This window comes from Salvelinus fontinalis, chromosome 34 (genome assembly GCF_029448725.1).
Source record: "Salvelinus fontinalis isolate EN_2023a chromosome 34, ASM2944872v1, whole genome shotgun sequence".
Lineage (NCBI taxonomy): Eukaryota > Metazoa > Chordata > Actinopteri > Salmoniformes > Salmonidae > Salvelinus > Salvelinus fontinalis.
In genome coordinates, this window is record NC_074698.1 from 39,405,392 (window position 1) to 39,428,864 (window position 23,473).

Consider the following 23,473-nt stretch of genomic DNA (forward strand, 5'->3'; position numbering starts at 1 on the left):
AGGCAGATATATATTATTACTGTATAAAACCTAGCAGTACTACTGATTTCTCTGAGAGTGAGGCAGATATATATTATTACTGTATAAAACCTAGCAGTACTACTGATTTCTCTGAGAGTGAGGCAGATATATATTATTACTGTATAAAACCTAGCAGTACTACTGATTTCTCTGAGAGTGAGGCAGATATATATTATTACTGTATAAAACCTAGCAGTACTACTGATTTCTCTGAGAGTGAGGCAGATATATATTATTACTGTGTAAAACCTAGCATTACTACTGATTTCTCTGAGAGTGAGGCAGATATATATTATTACTGTGTAAAACCTAGCAGTACTACTGATTTCTCTGAGAGTGAGGCAGATATATATTATTACTGTGTAAAACCTAGCAGTACTACTGATTTCTCTGAGAGTGAGGCAGATATATATTATTACTGTGTAAAACCTAGCAGTACTACTGATTTCTCTGAGAGTGAGGCAGATATATATTATTACTGTGTAAAACCTAGCAGTACTACTGATTACTCTGAGAGTGAGGCAGATATATATTATTACTGTGTAAAACCTAGCAGTACTACTGATTACTCTGAGAGTGAGGCAGATATATATTATTACTGTGTAAAACCTAGCAGTACTACTGATTTCTCTGAGAGTGAGACAGATATATATTATTACTGTGTAAAACCTAGCAGTACTAATGATTTCTCTGAGAGTGAGACAGATATATATTATTACTGTGTAAAACCTAGCAGTACTACTGATTTCTCTGAGAGTGAGGCAGATATATATTATTACTGTGTAAAACCTAGCAGTACTACTGATTTCTCTGAGAGTGAGGCAGATATATATTATTACTGTGTAAAACCTAGCAGTACTACTGATTTCTCTGAGAGTGAGGCAGATATATATTATTACTGTATAAAACCTAGCAGTACTACTGATTTCTCTGAGAGTGAGGCAGATATATATTATTACTGTGTAAAACCTAGCAGTACTACTGATTTCTCTGAGAGTGAGGCAGATATATATTATTACTGTATAAAACCTAGCAGTACTAGTGATTTCTCTGAGAGTGAGGCAGATATATATTATTACTGTGTAAAACCTAGCAGTACTACTGATTTCTCTGAGAGTGAGGCAGATATATATTATTACTGTGTAAAACCTAGCAGTACTACTGATTTCTCTGAGAGTGAGGCAGATATGTATTATTACTGTATAAAACCTAGCAGTACTACTGATTTCTCTGAGAGTGAGGCAGATATATATTATTACTGTGTAAAACCTAGCAGTACTACTGATTTCTCTGAGAGTGAGGCAGATATATATTATTACTGTATAAAACCTAGCAGTACTACTGATTTCTCTGAGAGTGAGGCAGATATATATTATTACTGTATAAAACCTAGCAGTACTACTGATTTCTCTGAGAGTGAGGCAGATATATATTATTACTGTATAAAACCTAGCAGTACTACTGATTTCTCTGAGAGTGAGACAGATATATATTATTACTGTGTAAAACCTAGCAGTACTACTGATTTCTCTGAGAGTGAGACAGATATATATTATTACTGTGTAAAACCTAGCAGTACTACTGATTTCTCTGAGAGTGAGGCAGATATATATTATTACTGTGTAAAACCTAGCAGTACTACTGATTTCTCTGAGAGTGAGGCAGATATATATTATTACTGTGTAAAACCTAGCAGTACTACTGATTTCTCTGAGAGTGAGGCAGATATATATTATTACTGTGTAAAACCTAGCAGTACTACTGATTACTCTGAGAGTGAGGCAGATATATATTATTACTGTGTAAAACCTAGCAGTACTACTGGTTTCTCTGAGAGTGAGGCAGATATATATTATTACTGTGTAAAACCTAGCAGTACTACAGATTTCTCTGAGAGTGAGGCAGATATTTAGCATTTAGCAAAACAACATGAATATTTGTCTCTTTGAAATGAAAACATCAAGTGATAGATTTTAAACAAATACTTGTCTGTCATTGAACAACCCCATGCCATTATTCGATAGTGAGAAAACACACCGATCTCTTTCATAATTTCTTTAAACAATAAAAGCAAATTTACGAACATTTCTGAAAATGGATATATAGCGTTTTGGAATGAAACTCATTTTATATTTCCCATCTGAGCTCAGAGTAGATGAGCGATGTAATGTTTGTCTCTGTTGTGTTGAAGTCCAATCAAGCAGGAGAGACCAGCCTCCCCTGTACCCAGCTGTGTGTCCATGAAGAGTGACAAGTCTATGGAACCTCCTATATTCTTTAGAGAGGGAGACTTTTCTACTGAACAAAGGTAAGAAGAACTCATGGGTCATGGTCAGTGAGTTAAACAACACTGTCTCTAGTCATTTCTCCTCTCCCTTTTTCCCATTTCTTTTTGTTGTTTTCATAATCCATAGGCTAATCCTTTTGTCCATTTTCAATAGTCCTGAAACAATGTTGAACGAACAAAACATCTCTGTCTGTCTGTCTGTCTGTCTGTCTGTCTGTCTGTCTGTCTGTCTGTCTGTCTGTCTGTGTGTGCGTTTACTCTCATGTCTTGTCCACAGAAACCAACAGGAGAGATCAGAGTCAGAGATTCTCAGTGGTCAGTCTTCCCAGAGACATCAAACAGACCTGGCCTCCATATTCAGAGTATGTGGTCCTGTTATGTACATTTGTTTTTGTTTACCTCAAGTGAAGTTGATCTGACAATCATTCAATAATGTGTTAATGAGAAAGCATTTAGTCTATTCCTTAACTTATTTACTTAATTTATTTCAGTTGCTTGAAGAGAAAATTATGACATTTGTAAAGAACGAGCTGAATATGTTCAAGAGGATTCTTAGTCCAGAACTCCCAGAAGGCTTTGAGAGTCAGAAGCAGGATAAGGAAGTGGTGGATGCTGAAGATGAGAAGCAGGAGAGCAGTGCCAGAGAGGGGGCTCTGAAGATCACACTGCACATCCTGAGGAAAATGAACCAGAAGGAGCTTGCTGACACACTGCAGAAATGTAAGATCTGTCTGCTTCATGTTGAATGCTGTTTTATAACATTTAAAAGCTGTAGCTAAAGTCCAGCTAAAGTAGCTGTGTAACTCAATGATATTGTAGCAGCCTTAACACAACACCTAGTGACCTCATCAAGTAGCAGCAGGGATGTGTTGTGTTGATTAATTTAGAGAGAGAGACAACATTAATAATACCATCAATAATAATATAATCAGTCACACCAGTCTGTAATACAATATGAAAACATTTACACATTCATACAGTCAGTTATTAAGAGAATAAATTATTATAATTTAAAACTTTATCACATTCCTACAATACTGTAGGCATTAAAACAGACGTAATATTAATATCCTCTGTGTTATTTCTTCATTCAGATGAGCTTGCTGTGATTTGCCAACGTGAACTCAAATCTAATCTGAAGAAGAAGTTTCAATGTGTATTTGAGGGGATCGCTAAACAAGGAAACCCAACACTTCTCAATAAGATCTACACAGAGCTCTACATCACAGAGGGTGGAACAGGAGAGGTCAATAATGAACATGAGCTGAGACAGATTGAGACAACAACCAGGAAACAAGCAAGACCAGAGACTGCAATCAAATGTAACGACATCTTCAAACCCTTAACTGGACAAGACAAACGTATCAGAACTGTGCTGACAAAGGGAGTCGCTGGCATTGGAAAAACAGTCTCTGTGCAGAAGTTCATTCTGGACTGGGCTGAAGGAAAAGCAAATCAGGATGTCCAATTTGTATTTTCATTCCCTTTTCGGGAGCTGAATTTGATGAAAGGGGATGAACACACTTTGATTGATCTTCTCAATCACTTCTCAATGGAAACCAAACAATCAGGAATCTCCAACTACGACAAGTACAAAGTTCTGTTCATCTTTGATGGTCTGGATGAGTGCCGACTGCCCCTAGACTTCCAGAAGAACAAGATCTGTTGTGGCGTCACAGAGTCAACCTCAGTGGATGTTCTGCTGACAAATCTCATCAAGGGAAATCTGCTTCCCTCTGCTCTCCTCTGGATAACTACCCGACCTGCAGCAGCCAATACAATCCCTTCAGTGTGTGTTGACCAGGTGACAGAGGTACGAGGGTTCAATGACCCACAGAAGGAGGAGTACTTCAGGAAGAGATTCAGTGATGAGGACCTGGCCAGCAGAATCATCTCACACATAAAGGCATCAAGGAGCCTCCACATCATGTGCCACATTCCAGTCTTCTGTTGGATTTCTGCAACAGTCCTTGAACACATGCTGAAACATAAGAGAGAAGAGATGCCCAAGACTCTGACTGAGATGTACACACACCTTGTGGTGTTTCATACCAAACAGAAGAATGAAAAGTATCTTGGGAAAGAAGAGACAGGTCCACACTGGAATAAAGAGAGCATTATGTCACTGGGAAAACTGGCTTTTCAACAGCTTGTGAATGGCAATCTGATTTTCTATGAAAAAGACTTGAAAGAGGCTGGCATTGGTGTCAATGAAGCCTCAGTGTACTCAGGATTGTGCACACAGCTCTTTAAAGAGGAATGTGTGCTGTACCAGGACAAGGTGTACTGCTTTGTTCATCTGAGCATTCAGGAGTTTCTGGCTGCTGTATATGTGTTCCTCTCATTCATCAACAACAATGAGAATCGACTGGACAAACTGCAATCAACGTCCAGGAACTTTTCTGTGAGGATCAAACAAAGGCGTAAAGTTACTTTCTACAAGAGTGCTGTGGATAAAGCCTTACAAAGTGAGACGGGAAACCTGGACCTTTTCCTCCGCTTCCTTCTGGGCCTCTCACTGGAGTCCAATCAGAAGCACTTACGAGGTCTACTGACAAAGACGAGAAGCAGCTCACAGAGCCATGAAGAAACACTCAAGTACATCAAGGAGAAGATCAGGGAGAATCCCTCTCCAGAGAGGAGCATCAATCTGTTCCACTGTCTGAATGAACTGAATGACCATTCTCTAGTGGAGGAGATCCAAAGCTACCTGAGATCAGGAAGTCTCTCAAAGCCCAACCTGTCACCTGCACAGTGGTCAGCTCTGGTCTTTGTGTTGCTGACTTCAGAAAAGGAGCTGGATGTGTTTGACCTGAAGAAATACTCCAGATCAGAGGAAGGTCTTCTGAGGCTGCTGCCAGTGGTCAAAGCCTCCAGAGCTGTTCTGTGAGTAAATAAAATGACATATAAGAACTAATCATCAGGAAGAAATATTCAGTTTAGAGAAAAATATGTATAATAATATGTGTATAATATTATATTGAAAAACATATTGAAGAAATGCATTGATGTTCACATTAGTATAACATTTTGACCATACAATTCTAGGAGACGGAAGATGAATCTATATGTTGTTTGAGAGAATAAACCAAATGCATCTGCCATTGTCCTTCTACACTACTGGTGTTAAATTAACAGTGTGTTTGTGAAGTCATGATGATCTCTTTGTCAGGCTGTCAGGCTGTGGAGTCACAGAGGAAAGCTGTGCTTCTCTGGTCTCAGCTCTGGAGTCAAACCCCTCACACCTGAGAGAGCTGGATCTGAGTAACAATGACCTGAAGGATTCAGGAGTGAAGCTGCTCTCTGCTGGACTGGGGAATCCCCGCTGTAAACTGGAGACTCTGAGGTCAGTATTCCTGTAGTTGGTCAACAAGTGATAACTGTTCACCAGATCCACATGTGTTTACCAGACACACATAGTCCACACCATATGTGTTTGGACAGTGAAGCTTACAGTTTTACATTTGGTGTTATGCTCCAGCATTTTGGATTTGAGATAGAATGTTTCATATTAGGCGACAGTACAGAATGTTACCTTCTATTTGAGGGAATTCATACATATATTTTACCGTTTAGATATGAATAGTGAATAATGATGAATAACAAAGTTATAGAGGAACAAATATCAGTATAAATGCTAATCTCCCCTGGTATTGGTAATGGTGAGAGGTCAGCATGTTTTGTTGTCGCCTCTGTTATTGGTAATGGTGAGAGGTTAACATGTTTTGTTGTAGCCTCTGTCATTGGTAATGGTGAGAGGTTAGCATGTTTTGTTGTAGTCTCTGTTATTGGTAATGGTGAGAGGTTAGCATGTTTTGTTGTAGCCTCTGTTATCGGTAATGGTGAGAGGTTAGCATGTTTTGTTGTAGCCTCTGCTATCGGTAATGGTGAGAGGTTAGCATGTTTTGTTGTCGCCTCTGTTATTGGTAATGGTGAGAGGTTAGTATGTTTTGTTGTAGTCTCTGTTATCGGTAATGGTGAGAGGTTAGCATGTTTTGTTGTAGTCTCTGTTATTGGTAATGGTGAGAGGTTAGCATGTTTTGTTGTAGCCTCTGTTATTGGTAATGGTGAGAGGTTAGTATGTTTTTTTGTAGCCTCTGTTATTGGTAATGTTGAGAGGTTAGCATGTTTTGTTGTAGCCTCTGTTATTGGTAATGGTGAGAGGTTAGCATGTTTTGTTGTAGCCTCTGTTATTGGTAATGGTGAGAGGTTAGCATGTTTTGTTGTAGCCTCTGTTATTGGTAATGGTGAGAGGTTAGCATGTTTTGTTGTAGCCTCTGTTATTGGTAATGGTGAGAGGTTAGCATGTTTTGTTGTAGCCTATGTAACTTTCTCACTCATTATTATTCATGATTCATTCATGATTTGTATTAATCAAGGCATCATCAGGATTAATTTAGTAGTGTTTAGAAACATGGTATCTACTCACTTAGAAAGAAAATTACTCCAGTCATCATCCACCATTGAGTTTCTATTGGGCAAAACACAACCCAAAACAAACTGCAAATGTGTCAATATCACCTCATATAAAACATTTGATCTGAAATCCAAAATGTTGGAGTATAGAGCCACATTTAAAATGTTAGCTTCACTGTCAAAATAGATATGGCGTGGACTGTATACTCAATACAATCTAAATCTGATACCTCACTGTCTGTCTTTTGACTGATACTGCTTTTTAAACTGGTCTGGTCAGTCTACTCAAATATTTGTAATACACATTTTTCTCTCTACATGCAATACTTTGATAATTTGTCATTTCAAATAATGAAACATCCATTTATGAATAGATTTGGCAGGTTTCAGGACACTGATGTATCTAAATAGGTTTAAAAAATATACTGCCACTATTTTCACCACCAAAGAATAGCAGTGTGATTTTAATATGATTTGACTCTTTGCAGGCTGTCAGACTGTCTAGTCACAGAGGAAGGCTGTGCTTCTCTGGTCTCAGCTCTGAGGTCAAACCCCTCAAACCTGAGAGAGCTGGACCTGAGTAACAATGACCTGAAGGATTCAGGAGTGAAGCTGCTCTCTGCTGGACTGGGGAATCCCCACTGTAAACTGGAGACTCTGAGGTCAGTATTCCTGTAGTTGGTCAACAAGTATTTGTATTGTATTGTATTTATTATAGATCCCCATTAGTTCCTGCCAAAGCAGCAGCTACTCTTTCTGGGGTCCAGCAAAATTAAGGCAGTTCATAGACTTTTAAAACATTACAATACATTCACAGATTTCACAACACACTGTGTGCCCTCAGGCCCCTACCACATATCTACAGTACTAAATCCATGTTTATCGTGTGTGTGTGTGTGTGTGTGTGTGTGTGTGTGTGTGTGTGTGTGTGTGTGTGTGTGTGTGTGTGTGTGTGTGTGTGTGTGTGTGTGTGTGTGTGTGTGTGTGTGTGTGTGTGTGTGTGTGTGTGTGTGTGTGTGTGCCAATGTGTGTATCTCTTTACAGGCCCCTCTGTTCCATAAGGTGTTTTTTATCTGTTTTTTAAATCTAATTTTCAGTTACTTGATGTGGAATAGAGTTCCATGTAGTCATGGCTCTATTTAGTACTGTGGAATAGAGTTCCATGTAGTCATGGCTCTATTTAGTACTGTGGAATAGAGTTCCATGTAGTCATGGCTCTATGTAGTACTGTGGAATAGAGTTCCATGTAGTCATGGCTCTATGTAGTACTGTGGAATAGAGTTCCATTTAGTCATGGCTCTATGTAGTACTGTGGAATAGAGTTCCATGTAGTCATGGCTCTATGTAGTACTGTGGAATAGAGTTCCATGTAGTCATGGCTCTATTTAGTACTGTGGAATAGAGTTCCATGTAGTCATGGCTCTATGTAGTACTGTGTGCCTCCCATAGTCTGTGCTGGACTTGGGGACTGTGAAGAGACCTCTTGTGTCATGTCTTGTGGGGTATACATGGGTGTCTAAGCTGTGAGCTAATTGTTTAAAAAGACAGCTCGGTACATTCAGAATGTCATCACATTTTACAAATACTGGCAGTGATGAAGTCAATCTCTCCTCCACTTTCAGCCAGGAGAGATTGACATGCATATTATTAATATTAGCTCTCTGTGTCCATCCAAGGGCCAACCGTGCTGCCCTGTTCTGAGCCAATTGCAAACTTTCCTAAATCCTTTTTTGTGGCACCTGACCACACGACTGAACAGTAGTCAAGATGCGATAAAACTGGGGCCTGTAGGACCTGCCTTGTTGATAGTGCTGTTAAAAAGGTAGAAACTAGAGCCTGTAGGACCTGCCTTGTTGATAGTGCTGTTAAGATATTAGAAACTAGGGCCTGTAGGACCTGCCTTGTTGATAGTGTTGTTAAGAAGGTAGAAACTAGAGCCTGTAGGACATGCCTTGTTGATAGTGTTGTTAAGAAGGTAGAAACTAGAGCCTGTAGGACCTGCCTTGTTGATAGTGTTGTTAAGAAGGTAGAAACTAGGGCCTGTAGGACCTGCCTTGTTGATAGTGTTGTTAAGAAGGTAGAAACTAGGGCCTGTAGGACCTGCCTTGTTGATAGTGTTGTTAAGAAGGTAGAAACTAGGGCTTGTAGGACCTGCCTTGTTGATAGTGTTGTTAAGAAGGTAGAAACTAGGGCCTGTAGGACCTGCCTTGTTGATAGTGTTGTTAAGAAGGTAGAAACTAGGGCCTGTAGGACCTGCCTTGTTGATAGTGTTGTTAAGAAGGTAGAAACTAGGGCCTGTAGGACCTGCCTGGTTGATAGTGGTGTTAAGAAGGTAGAAACTAGGGCCTGTAGGACCTGCCTGGTTGATAGTGTTGTTAAGAAGGTAGAAACTAGGGCCTGTAGGACCTGCCTTGTTGATAGTGTTGTTAAGAAGGTAGAAACTAGGGCCTGTAGGACTTGCCTTGTTGATAGTGTTGTTAAGAAGGCAGAGCAGTGCTTTATTATGGACAGACTTCTCCCCATCTTAGCTACTGTTGTATCAATATGTTTTGACCATGACAGTTTACAATCCAGGGTTACTTCAAGCAGTTTAGTCACCTCAACTTGCTAAATTTCCACATTATTTCTTACAATATTTATTTGAGGTTTAAATTTTTGTGAGTTATTTGTCCCAAATACAATGTTTTTAGTTTTATAAATATTTAGGGCTAACTTATTCCTTGCCACCCACTCTGAAACTAACTGCAGCTCTTTGTTAATTGTGGAGGAGAGGCTTGTAATGTCTGGGGGGAATAAGTGGAATGGTATCAAACACGTGGTTTCCATGTGTTCCATTTCATTCACTCTGTTCCAGACATTATGAGAGGTTAAGTGTTGCAGTCATTTCAGTCGCTGACGTGTTGAGTCATCCACATACATAGACACACTGGCCTTACTCAAAGTGGCATGTTGAGTCATCCACATACATAGACACACTGGCCTTACTCAAAGTGGCATGTTGAGTCATCTACATACATAGACACACTGGCCTTACTCAAAGTGGCATGTTGTTAGTAAAAATGTAAAAGGTTAGCATGTTTTGTTGTAGTCTCTGTTATTGGTAATGGTGAGAGGTTAGCATGTTTTGTTGTAGCCTCTGTTATTTGTAATGGTGAGAGGTTAGCATGTTTTGTTGTAGCCTCTGTTATTGGTAATGGTGAGAGGTTAGCATGTTTTGTTGTAGCCTCTGTTATTGGTAATGGTGAGAGGTTAGCATGTTTTGTTGTAGCCTCTGTTATTGGTAATGGTGAGAGGTTAGCATGTTTTGTTGTAGCCTCTGTTATTGGTAATGGTGAGAGGTTAGCATGTTTTGTTGTAGCCTCTGTTATTGGTAATGGTGAGAGGTTAGCATGTTTTGTTGTAGCCTCTGTTATTGGTAATGGTGAGAGGTTAGCATGTTTTGTTGTAGCCTCTGTTATTTGTAATGGTGAGAGGTTAGCTTGTTTTGTTGTAGTCTCTGTTCTTGGTAATGGTGAGAGGTTAGCATGTTTTGTTGTAGCCTCTGTTATTGGTAATGGTGAGAGGTTAGTATGTTTTGTTGTAGCCTCTGTTATTGGTAATGGTGAGAGGTTAGCATGTTTTGTTGTAGCCTCTGTTATTGGTAATGGTTAGAGGTTAACATGTTTAGTTGTAGCCTCTGTTGTTGGTAATGGTGAGAGGTTAGCATGTTTTGTTGTAGTATCTGTTATTGTTAATGGTGAGAGGTTAGCATGTTTTGTTGTAGCCTCTGTTATTGGTAATGGTGAGAGGTTAGCATGTTTTGTTGTAGCCTCTGTTATTGGTAATGGTGAGAGGTTAGCTTGTTTTGTTGTAGTCTCTGTTATTGGTAATGGTGAGAGGTTAGCATGTTTTGTTGTAGCCTCTGTTATTGGTAATGGTGAGAGGTTAGCATGTTTTGTTGTAGCCTCTGTTATTGGTAATGGTGAGAGGTTAGCATGTTTTGTTGTAGCCTCTGTTATTGGTAATGGAGAGAGGTTAGCATGTTTTGTTGTAGCCTCTGTTATTGGTAATGGTGAGAGGTTAGCATGTTTTGTTGTAGCCTCTGTTATTGGTAATGGTGAGAGGTTAGCATGTTTTGTTGTAGCCTCTGTTATTGGTAATGGTGAGAGGTTAGCATGTTTTGTTGTAGCCTCTGTTATTGGTAATGGTGAGAGGTTAGCATGTTTTGTTGTAGCCTCTGTTATTGGTAATGGAGAGAGGTTAGCATGTTTTGTTGTAGTCTCTCTTTTTGGTAATGGAGAGAGGTTAGCATGTTTTGTTGTAGCCTCTGTTGTTGGTAATGGTGAGAGGTCAGCATGTTTTGTTGTAGCTTCTGTTATTGGTAATGGTGAGAGGTTAGCATGTTTTGTTGTAGCCTATGTAACTTTCTCGCTCATTATTATTCATGATTCATTCATGATTTGTATTAATCAAGGCATCATCAGGATTAATTTAGTAGTGTTTAGAAACATGGTATCTACTCACTTAGAAAGAAAATTACTCCAGTCATCATCCACCATTGAGTGTCTATTGGGCAAAACACAACCCAAAACAAACTGCAAATGTGTCAATGTCACCTCATATAAAACATTTGATCTGAAATCCAAAATGTTGGAGTATAGAGCCACATTTGAAATGTTAGCTTCACTGTCAAAATAGATATGGTGTAGACTGTATACTCAATACAATCTAAATCTGATACCTCACTGTCTGTCTTTTGACTGATACTGCTTTTTAAACTGGTCTGGTCAGTCTTCTCAAATATTTGTAATACACATTTTTCTCTCTACAAGCAATACTTTGATAATTTGTCATTTCAAATAATGAAACATCCATTTATGAATAGATATGGCAGGTTTCAGGACACTGATGTATCTAAATAGGTTTAAAAAATATACTGCCACTATTTTCACCACCAAAGAATAGCAGTGTGATTTTAATATGATTTGACTCTTTGCAGGCTGTCAGGCTGTCTAGTCACAGAGGAAGGCTGTGCTTCTCTGGTCTCAGCTCTGAGGTCAAACCCCTCACACCTGAGAGAGCTGGACCTGAGTAACAATGACCTGAAGGATTCAGGAGTGAAGCTGATCTCTGATGGACTGGGGAATCCCCACTGTGAACTGGAGACTCTGAGGTCAGTATTCCTGTAGTTGGTCAACAAGTATTTGTATTGTATTGTATTTATTATAGATCCCCATTAGTTCCTGCTAAAGCAGCAGCTACTCTTTCTAGGGTCCAGCAAAATTAAGGCAGTTCATAGACTTTTAAAACATTACAAAACATTCACAGATTTCACAACACACTGTGTTCCCTCAGGCCCCTACCACATATCTACAGTACTAAATCCATGTTTATAGTGTGTATGTGTGTGTGTGTGTGTGTGTGTGTGTGTGTGTGTGTGTGTGTGTGTGTGTGTGTGTGTGTGTGTGTGTGTGTGTGTGTGTGTGTGTGTGTGTGTGTGTGTGTGTGTGTGTGTGTGTGTGTGTGTGTGTGTGTGTGTGTGTGTGTGTGTGTGTGTGTGCCAATGTGTGTATCTCTTTACAGGTCCCTCTGTTCCATAAGGTGTTTTTTATCTGTTTTTTAAATCTAATTTTCAGTTACTTGATGTGGAATAGAGTTCCATGTAGTCATGGCTCTATGTAGTACTGTGGAATAGAGTTCCATGTAGTCATGGCTCTATGTAGTACTGTGGAATAGAGTTCCATGTAGTCATGGCTCTATTTAGTACTGTGGAATAGAGTTCCATGTAGTCATGGCTCTATGTAGTACTGTGGAATAGAGTTCCATGTAGTCATGGCTCTATGTAGTACTGTGGAATAGAGTTCCATGTAGTCATGGCTCTATGTAGTACTGTGGAATAGAGTTCCATGTAGTCATGGCTCTATGTAGTACTGTGTGCCTCCCATAGTCTGTTCTGGACTTGGGGACTGTGAAGAGACCTCTTGTGTCATGTCTTGTGGGGTATACATGGGTATCTGAGCTGTGAGCTAATTATTTAAAAAGACAGCTCGGTACATTCAGAATGTCAGCACATTTTACAAATACTGGTAGTGATGAAGTCAATCTCTCCTCCACTTTCAGCCAGGAGAGATTGACATGCATATTATTAATATTAGCTCTCTGTGTCCATCCAAGGGCCAACCGTGCTGCCCTGTTCTGAGCCAATTGCAAACTTTCCTAAATCCTTTTTTGTGGCACCTGACCACACGACTGAACAGTAGTCAAGATGCGATAAAACTGGGGCCTGTAGGACCTGCCTTGTTGATAGTGCTGTTAAGAAGGTAGAAACTAGGGCCTGTAGGACCTGCCTTGTTGATAGTGTTGTTAAGAAGGTAGAAACTAGAGCCTGTAGGACCTGCCTTGTTGATAGTGCTGTTAAGAAGGTAGAAACTAGGGCCTGTAGGACCTGCCTTGTTGATAGTGCTGTTAAGAAGGTAGAAACTAGGGCCTGTAGGACCTGCCTTGTTGATAGTGTTGTTAAGAAGGTAGAAACTAGAGCCTGTAGGACCTGCCTTGTTGATGGTGCTGTTAAGAAGGTAGAAACTAGGGCCTGTAGGACCTGCCTTGTTGATAGTGCTGTTAAGAAGGTAGAAACTAGGGCCTGTAGGACCTGCCTTGTTGATAGTGTTGTTAAGAAGGTAGAAACTAGGGCCTGTAGGACCTGCCTGGTTGATAGTGGTGTTAAGAAGGTAGAAACTAGGGCCTGTAGGACCTGCCTGGTTGATAGTGTTGTTAAGAAGGTAGAAACTAGGGCCTGTAGGACCTGCCTTGTTGATAGTGTTGTTAAGAAGGTAGAAACTAGGGCCTGTAGGACCTGCCTGGTTGATAGTGGTGTTAAGAAGGTAGAAACTAGGGCCTGTAGGACCTGCCTGGTTGATAGTGTTGTTAAGAAGGTAGAAACTAGGGCCTGTAGGACCTGCCTTGTTGATAGTGCTGTTAAGAAGGCAGAGCAGTGCTTTATTATGGACAGACTTCTCCCCATCTTAGCTACTGTTGTATCAATATGTTTTGACCATGACAGTTTACAATCCAGGGTTACTTCAAGCAGTTTAGTCACCTCAACTTGCTAAATTTCCACATTATTTCTTACAATATTTATTTGAGGTTTAAATTTTTGTGAGTTATTTGTCCCAAATACAATGTTTTTAGTTTTATAAATATTTAGGGCTAACTTATTCCTTGCCACCCACTCTGAAACTAACTGCAGCTCTTTGTTAATTGTGGAGGAGAGGCTTGTAATGTCTGGAGGGGAATAAGTGGAATGGTATCAAACACGTGGTTTCCATGTGTTCCATTTCATTCACTCTGTTCCAGACATTATGAGAGGTTAAGTGTTGCAGTCATTTCAGTTGCTGACGTGTTGAGTCATCCACATACATAGACACACTGGCCTTACTCAAAGTGACATGTTGAGTCATCCACATACATAAACACACTGGTCTTACTCAAAGTGGCATGTTGAGTCATCTACATACATAGACACACTGGTCTTACTCAAAGTGGCATGTTGTTAGTAAAAATGTAAAAGGTTAGCATGTTTTGTTGTAGTCTCTGTTATTGGTAATGGTGAGAGGTTAGCATGTTTTGTTGTAGCCTCTGTTATTGGTAATGGTGAGAGGTTAGCATGTTTTGTTGAAGCCTCTGTTATCGGTAATAATGAGATGTTAGTATGTTTTGTTGTAGCCTCTGTTATTGGTAATGGTGAGAGGTTTGCATTTTTTGTTGTAGCCTCTGTTATTGGTAATGGTGAGAGGTTAGCATGTTTTGTTGTAGTCTCTGTTATCGGTAATGGTGAGAGGTTAGCATGTTTTGTTGTAGCCTCTGTTATTGGTAATGGTGAGAGGTTAGTATGTTTTGTTGTAGCCTCTGTTATTGGTAATGGTGATAGGTTAGCATGTTTTGTTGTAGTCTCTGTTATTGGTAATGGTGAGAGGTTAGTATGTTTTGTTGTAGCCTCTGTTATTGGTAATGGTGAGAGGTTAGCATGTTTTGTTGTAGCCTCTGTTATTGGTAATGGTGAGAGGTTAGCATGTTTTGTTGTCGCCTCTGTTATTGGTAATGGTGAGAGGTTAGCATGTTTTGTTGTAGCCTCTGTTATTGGTAATGGTGAGAGGTTAGCATGTTTTGTTGTAGCCTCTGTTATTGGTAATGGTGAGAGGTTAGCATGTTTTGTTGTAGTCTCTGTTATCGGTAATGGTGAGAGGTTAGCATGTTTTGTTGTAGCCTCTGTTATTGGTAATGGTGAGAGGTTAACATGTTTTGTTGTATCCTCTGTTATTGGTAATGGTGAGTGGTCAGCATGTTTTGTTGTAGCCTCTTTTATTGGTAATGGTGAGAGGTTAGCATGTTTTGTTGTCGCCTCTGTTATTGGTAATGGTGAGAGGTTAGCATGTTTTGTTGTATCCTCTCTTATCGGTAATGGTGAGAGGTTAGCATGTTTTGTTGTCGCCTCTGTTATCGGTAATGGTGAGAGGTTAGCATGTTTTGTTGTATCCTCTGTTATTGGTAATGGTGAGAGGTTAGCATGTTTTGTTGTCGCCTCTGTTATTGGTAATGGTGAGAGGTTAGCATGTTTTGTTATCGCCTCTGTTATTGGTAATGGTGAGAGGTTAGTATGTTTTGTTGTAGTCTCTGTTATCGGTAATGGTGAGAGGTTAGCATGTTTTGTTGTAGTCTCTGTTATCGGTAATGGTGAGAGGTCAGCATGTTTTGTTGTAGCCTCTGTTATTGGTAATGGTGAGAGGTCAGCATGTTTTGTTGTAGCCTCTGTTATTGGTAATGGTGAGAGGTTAGCATGTTTTGTTGTAGCCTCTGTTATCGGTAATGGTGAGAGGTTAGCATGTTTTGTTGTAGTCTCTGTTATTGGTAATGGTGAGAGGTTAGCATGTTTTGTTGTAGCCTCTGTTATTGGTAATGGTGAGAGGTTAGCATGTTTTGTTGAAGCCTCTGTTATCGGTAATAATGAGATGTTAGTATGTTTTGTTGTAGCCTCTGTTATTGGTAATGGTGAGAGGTTTGCATTTTTTGTTGTAGCCTCTGTTATTGGTAATGGTGAGAGGTTAGCATGTTTTGTTGTAGTCTCTGTTATCGGTAATGGTGAGAGGTTAGCATGTTTTGTTGTAGCCTCTGTTATTGGTAATGGTGAGAGGTTAGTATGTTTTGTTGTAGCCTCTGTTATTGGTAATGGTGATAGGTTAGCATGTTTTGTTGTAGTCTCTGTTATTGGTAATGGTGAGAGGTTAGTATGTTTTGTTGTAGCCTCTGTTATTGGTAATGGTGAGAGGTTAGCATGTTTTGTTGTAGCCTCTGTTATTGGTAATGGTGAGAGGTTAGCATGTTTTGTTGTCGCCTCTGTTATTGGTAATGGTGAGAGGTTAGCATGTTTTGTTGTAGCCTCTGTTATTGGTAATGGTGAGAGGTTAGCATGTTTTGTTGTAGCCTCTGTTATTGGTAATGGTGAGAGGTTAGCATGTTTTGTTGTAGTCTCTGTTATCGGTAATGGTGAGAGGTTAGCATGTTTTGTTGTAGCCTCTGTTATTGGTAATGGTGAGAGGTTAACATGTTTTGTTGTATCCTCTGTTATTGGTAATGGTGAGTGGTCAGCATGTTTTGTTGTAGCCTCTTTTATTGGTAATGGTGAGAGGTTAGCATGTTTTGTTGTCGCCTCTGTTATTGGTAATGGTGAGAGGTTAGCATGTTTTGTTGTATCCTCTCTTATCGGTAATGGTGAGAGGTTAGCATGTTTTGTTGTCGCCTCTGTTATCGGTAATGGTGAGAGGTTAGCATGTTTTGTTGTATCCTCTGTTATTGGTAATGGTGAGAGGTTAGCATGTTTTGTTGTCGCCTCTGTTATTGGTAATGGTGAGAGGTTAGCATGTTTTGTTATCGCCTCTGTTATTGGTAATGGTGAGAGGTTAGTATGTTTTGTTGTAGTCTCTGTTATCGGTAATGGTGAGAGGTTAGCATGTTTTGTTGTAGTCTCTGTTATCGGTAATGGTGAGAGGTCAGCATGTTTTGTTGTAGCCTCTGTTATTGGTAATGGTGAGAGGTTAGCATGTTTTGTTGTCGCCTCTGTTATTGGTAATGGTGAGAGGTTAGCATGTTTTGTTATCGCCTCTGTTATTGGTAATGGTGAGAGGTTAGTATGTTTTGTTGTAGCCTCTGTTATCGGTAATGGTGAGAGGTTAGCATGTTTTGTTGTAGTCTCTGTTATCGGTAATGGTGAGAGGTCAGCATGTTTTGTTGTAGCCTCTGTTATTGGTAATGGTGAGAGGTTAGCATGTTTTGTTGTTGCCTCTGTTATTGGTAATGGTGAGAGGTTAGCATGTTTTGTTGTATCCTCTGTTATCGGTAATGGTGAGAGGTTAGCATGTTTTGTTGTCGCCTCTGTTATCGGTAATGGTGAGAGGTTAGCATGTTTTGTTGTATCCTCTGTTATTGGTAATGGTGAGAGGTTTGCATGTTTTGTTGTTGTCTCTGTTATTGGTAATGGTGAGAGGTTTGCATGTTTTGTTGTTGTCTCTGTTATCGGTAATGGTGAGAGGTTAGCTTGTTTTGTTGTAGTCTCTGTTATCGGTAATGGTGAGAGGTCAGCATGTTTTCTTGTAGCCTCTGTTATTGGTAATGGTGAGAGGTTAGTATGTTTTGTTGTAGCCTCTGTTACTCCACCATTTTTCCACTCCATCACTAGCTATCACCAATTCGACCAAATAAAGAAATAAATAGCCACTAACCAAGAAAAAACCTCATCAGATGACAGTCTGATAACATATTTATTGTATAGCATAGGTTTTGTTAGAAAAATGTGCATATTTCAGGTATAAATCATAGTTTGCCATTGCAGCCACCATCACAAATCTCCCCAAAGCGACTAGAATTACTACAGAGAGCAACGTGTATTACCAATTTACTCATCATAAAACATTTCATAAAAATACACAAAGCATAGCAATGGAAAGACACAGATCTTGTGAATTCAGACAATATTTCAGATTTTCTAAGCGTTTTACAGCGAAAACACAATAAATCGTTATATTAGCATACCACATGTGCAAACGTTACCCCAGCATGAATTCAAGGCAAAGAGAGCGATTACGTTATCACCACCAAAATATATAAATTTTTTCACTAACCTTCTCAGAATTCTTCCGATGACACTCCTGTAACATCATATTACAACATACATATAGAGTTTGTTCGAAAATGTGCATATTTAGCCACAAAAATCGTGGTTATACAATGAGAATAGTAGCCAAACTGGTCTGAAAATGTCGGGCGCCATCTTTGAGAGTGATCTAGTCTAATCGATAACTAATCATAAACTTGACTAAAAAATACAGGGTTGACAGGAATCGAAAGACAAATTAGTTCTTAATGCAATCGCTGAATTACATTTCTAAAATTATCCTTACTGTGCAATACCGGGTCCGCCAAAGCGAAGCTACACAAAACAAAATGGCGATATATGCGTTTAACATTTTTCAACAGAACAGCGATTTATCATCATAAATAGTTCTTACTATGAGCTGTTCTTCCATCAGAATATTGGGCAATGTATCCTTTCTCCGGTCTAATCGTCTTTTGGTCGAAAGATGTCCTCTTGTCCCGTCGAAATGGCCACTAACGTTCGGTATGTACAGGAAAAGTGCCCAGCTCATGGAAGGACGTCACAAAGAAATTCCTAAAAATCGCACTAAACGGATATAAATTGCTATAAAACGGTTTAAATTAACTACCTTATGATGTTTTTAACACCTATAACGAGTAAAAACATGACCGGCGATATATTACTGGCTAAACCAAGGCTTGGAAAGAGGCCAGTCCGACGTCCATCGTGCGTCGAGCGCAGGGAACAAAAGAAAGCTCCTTCCGGTCTTTCGTGTTTTATACAGGCCCTGATTGCGCAATCGACTCCATTCAAATTGTCACCACTTACTGACATCTAGAGGAAGGCGTAGGCAGTGTTTGTATCCTCATAGGATTCACAGGGACTTAAAAACTGAACTGGGAACAGGGACCAAGATTTCTGAAATCTCACTCCCTGGCAGGAAAAGTGCTGTAGAATGGGTTCTGTTCCACTCAGAGACATAATTCCAACGGTTATAGAAACTAGAGAGTGTTTTCTATCCAATAATAACAATAATATGCATATTGTACGAGCAAGAATTGAGTACTAGGCAGTTTAATTTGGAGACGAATTAATGCTAAGTCGAAACAGCACCCCCTATATTCTCAAGAGGTTTTAAGGCACAAGGCGAGACCCAGATGGCACGGGAGGCAGATGGTTAGAGTCTTTGATATTTACTAATATACTAAAAGGGGAAGGCAAGAGAATGGTCGTGGACAGGCAAAAGGTCATAACCAGATCAGAGTCCAGGAGGTACAGTGTGGCAGGCAGACTAGAGGTCAGGACAGGCAGAATGGTCAGGCAGGCTAGAGGTCAGGACAGGCAGAATGGTCAGTCAGGCTAGAGGTCAGGACAGGCAGAATGGTCAGGCAGGCGGGTACAGAGTCCAGAAAACAGGCAAGTGACAAAAACCGGGAGGACTATCAAAAAAGAATAGAAGCAGGAGTAGGGAAAACGCTGGTTGACTTGATAAACATACAAGACGAACTGGTACAGAGAGACAGGAATCACAGGGATATATACACCAGGGAAACACAGGGATATATACACCAGGGAAACACAGGGATATATACACCAGGGAAACACAGGGATATATACACCAGGGAAACACAGGGATATATACACCAGGGAAACACAGGGATATATACACCAGGGAAACACAGGGATATTTACACCAGGGAAACACAGGGATATATACACCAGGGAAACACAGGGATATATACACCAGGGAAACACAGGAATATATACACCAGGGAAACACAGGAATATATACACCAGGGAAACACAGGGAAATATACACCAGGGAATCACAGGGATATATACACCAGGGAAACCCAGGGATATATACACCAGGGAAACACAGGGATATATACATCAGGGATATTTACACCAGGGAAACACAGGGATATATACACCGGGGAAACACAGGGATATATACACCAGGGAAAAACAGGAATATATACACCAGGGATATATACACCAGGGAAACACAGGAATATAAACACCAGGGAAACACAGGGATATATACACCAGGGATATATACACCAGGGAAACACAGGGATAAATACACCAGGGAAACACAGGGATATATACACCGGGGAAACACAGGGATATATACACCGGGGAAACACAGGGATATATACACCAGGGAAACACAGGGATATATACACCAGGGAAACACATGGATATATACACCAGGGAAACACAGGGATATATACACCAGGGAAACACAGGGATATATACACCAGGGAAACACAGGGATATATACACCAGGGAAACACAGGGATATATACACCAGGGAAACACAGGGATATATACACCAGGGAAACACAGGGATATATACACCAGGGAAACACAGGGATATATACACCAGGGAAACACAGGGATATTTACACCAGGGAAACACAGGGATATATACACCAGGGAAACACAGGGATATATACACCAGGGAAACACAGGGATATATACACCAGGGAAACACAGGGATAAATACACCAGGGAAATAAGCGACACCTGGAGGGGGTGGAGACAAGCACAAGACAGGTGAAACAGATCAGTGTGTGACATGAATATGGAGAAAAATATACAGTATATATAATATAGTAATATAGTATACTGCCACTATTTTCACCATCAAATATTAGCATTGTGATTTTAATATGATTTGACTCTTTGCAGGCTGTCAGGCTGTCTAGTCACAGAGGAAGGCTGTGCTTCTCTGGTCTTAGCTCTGGAGTCAAACCCCTCACACCTGAGAGAGCTGGACCTGAGCTACAATCACCCAGGAGACTCAGGAGTCAGACTGCTCTCTGCTGGACTGGAGGATCCACACTGCAGACTGGAGAAACTCAGGTATGTAGAGGGTTTATGTCAATGTTCATATCAGACATGTTTGACTTATCAGACTAGTTAAGATAAACATTCTTACCAACAGTTGGACAAAGTTATATGCTGACTGTGTGTGTGTGTGTCCAGTGTGTCCAGTGTGTGTGTGTGTGTGTGTGTGTCCAGTGTGTGTGTGTGAGTGAGTTCAGGTGTATCCCTCAATGACTGTCTGTTCTTCTGCTTACCGTTACAGTGTGGAACATGGTGGAGAGAACAGAATGAAACCTGGGCTTAGAAAATGTGAGTGTTGACTGCTGTGAAGAATATGACTAAGAATAAGTCTTAATTCAAGTTAAGTCAAAGTCAAAGACCATCATCATTACTTACTTGGTCATATTAAATATCAGCTGTAGTTCTACAGAAGCAGAAATCAGGGACACCAACGTTTACAAAATGTGTGTGTGTGTGTGTGTGTGTGTGTGTGTGTGTGTGTGTGTGTGTGTGTGTGTGTGTGTGTGTGTGTGTGTGTGTGTGTGTGTGTGTGTGTGTGTGTGTGTGTGTGTGTGTGTGTGTGTGTGTGTGTGGCGCGTTCGTGTTCATGATGCATACAGGTGTGTGTGTGTGTGTGTGTGTGTGTGTAATTTATCAGAATTAGTGTGTTTTATATTACCATACAGTATAACATATGATCATTCAACAAGTCTCAAGTTACCTTCACTTCTCCTTATGATACCTAGAAACATCTACATTAAATGAATTAGTGAAAAGTGAGTTTACATTCTAATGTGAATGATGAGGATTTCTAATATTGTGTCTGGTTTCATCCATCAGATGTCTGTGATCTCACACTGGACCCAAACACAGTAGACAGACGCCTCTCTCTGTCTGAGGAGAACAGAAAGGTGACATGGAGGAGAGAGAAGCAGCCGTATCCTGATCACCCAGAGAGATTTGAGGAGTGTAGACAGGTGCTGTGTAGAGAGGGTCTGACTGGGCGCTGTTACTGGGAGGCAGAGTGGAGCGGGATAATGGGGGCTGGTATAGGAGTGACATATAAAGGAATCAGCAGGAGAGGAGAGGTTAATGACTGTTGTCTTGGATACAATGACAAGTCCTGGAGTCTGTTCTGCTCTGACTACAGTTACTCTGCCAGGCACAACAATAATCCCACTACCATAGACGTCCGCCCCTCCGGCTCCCACAGAGTAGGAGTGTATCTGGACTGGCCAGCCGGCACTCTGTCCTTCTATAGAGCCTCCTCTGACACACTGACCCACCTGATCACATTCACCTCCACATTCACTGAGCCCCTCTATCCAGGGTTTAGGGTGGATGTTGACTCCTCAGTGTCCCTGAAATAATAACCTGACACACACACACACTCACACTGGACACACACACTAACACTGGACACACACACAGGACACACACACTGGACACACACACACACTGGACACTCACACTGGACACACACACCCTGGACACACACACATACACCCTGGCCAGATACACACACACTGGACACACACACACACACTGGATACACACACACACACACTGGATACACACACACACACTGGACACACACACACACACTGGACACACACACTCACACTGGACACACACACTCACACTGGACACACACACAGACACACTGGACACACACACACACACACTGGACAGATACACACACACTGGACACACACACACTCACACTGGACACACACACACTCACACTGGACACACACACACACACACACACACACTGGACACACACACACACACAGTGGACACACACTGGACACACACACACACTGGACACACACACACACTGGACACACACACACACACACACTGGACAGATACACACACACACACACACACACACACACACACACACACACACACACACACACACACACACACACACACACACACACACACACTGTACACACACCCACACACACATTCGACACACACACACACACACTGGACACACAAGACACACACACACACACTGGACAAACAAGCACACACACACACACACACACACACACACACACACACTGGAGAAACACACACACACACACACACTGGACACACACACACACTCACACTGGACACACACACACACTGGACAGATACACACACACTGGACACACACACACACACACACACACACTGTACACACACCCACTCACACATTCGACACACACACACACTGACACTGGACACACAGGACACACACACACACACACTGGACAAACAAACACACACACACACACACACACACTGGAGAAACAGACATACACACATGCGTGTCTTCCTATAATTGTGACAATAACACTGTTAAAATACCAATGTGATAATTTGTTGTATGTCTTTTATGGTGAATAACAAATTGTATAATTATATATGGACATACGCTCCATAGTTGTACAAGTATACAAGGATATATTGTACTTTTCATAATAAAACATAGTTGAAACAAGAAAAGCCTGTTAATTGTGAAAACAGTTTGGTTATTGATGTAACGTTTCCTCTGTCAGGTTGACGTTAACCTGCGACTGGTTGAAACATGAAACAAATATGAAATGAAATACAAACAATTAAATATGTGGAATTGAATTAAACAAATTGTACAACAGAGTGTTGTGATGCAGGGTTACTATAGCAACAGAGTGTTGTGATGCAGGGTTACTATAGCAACAGAGTTCACTCTCTCTCTGCCCTCTGTTCTCTCTCTGCTCTCTCACTCTATGCTCTCTCACTCTCTCTTT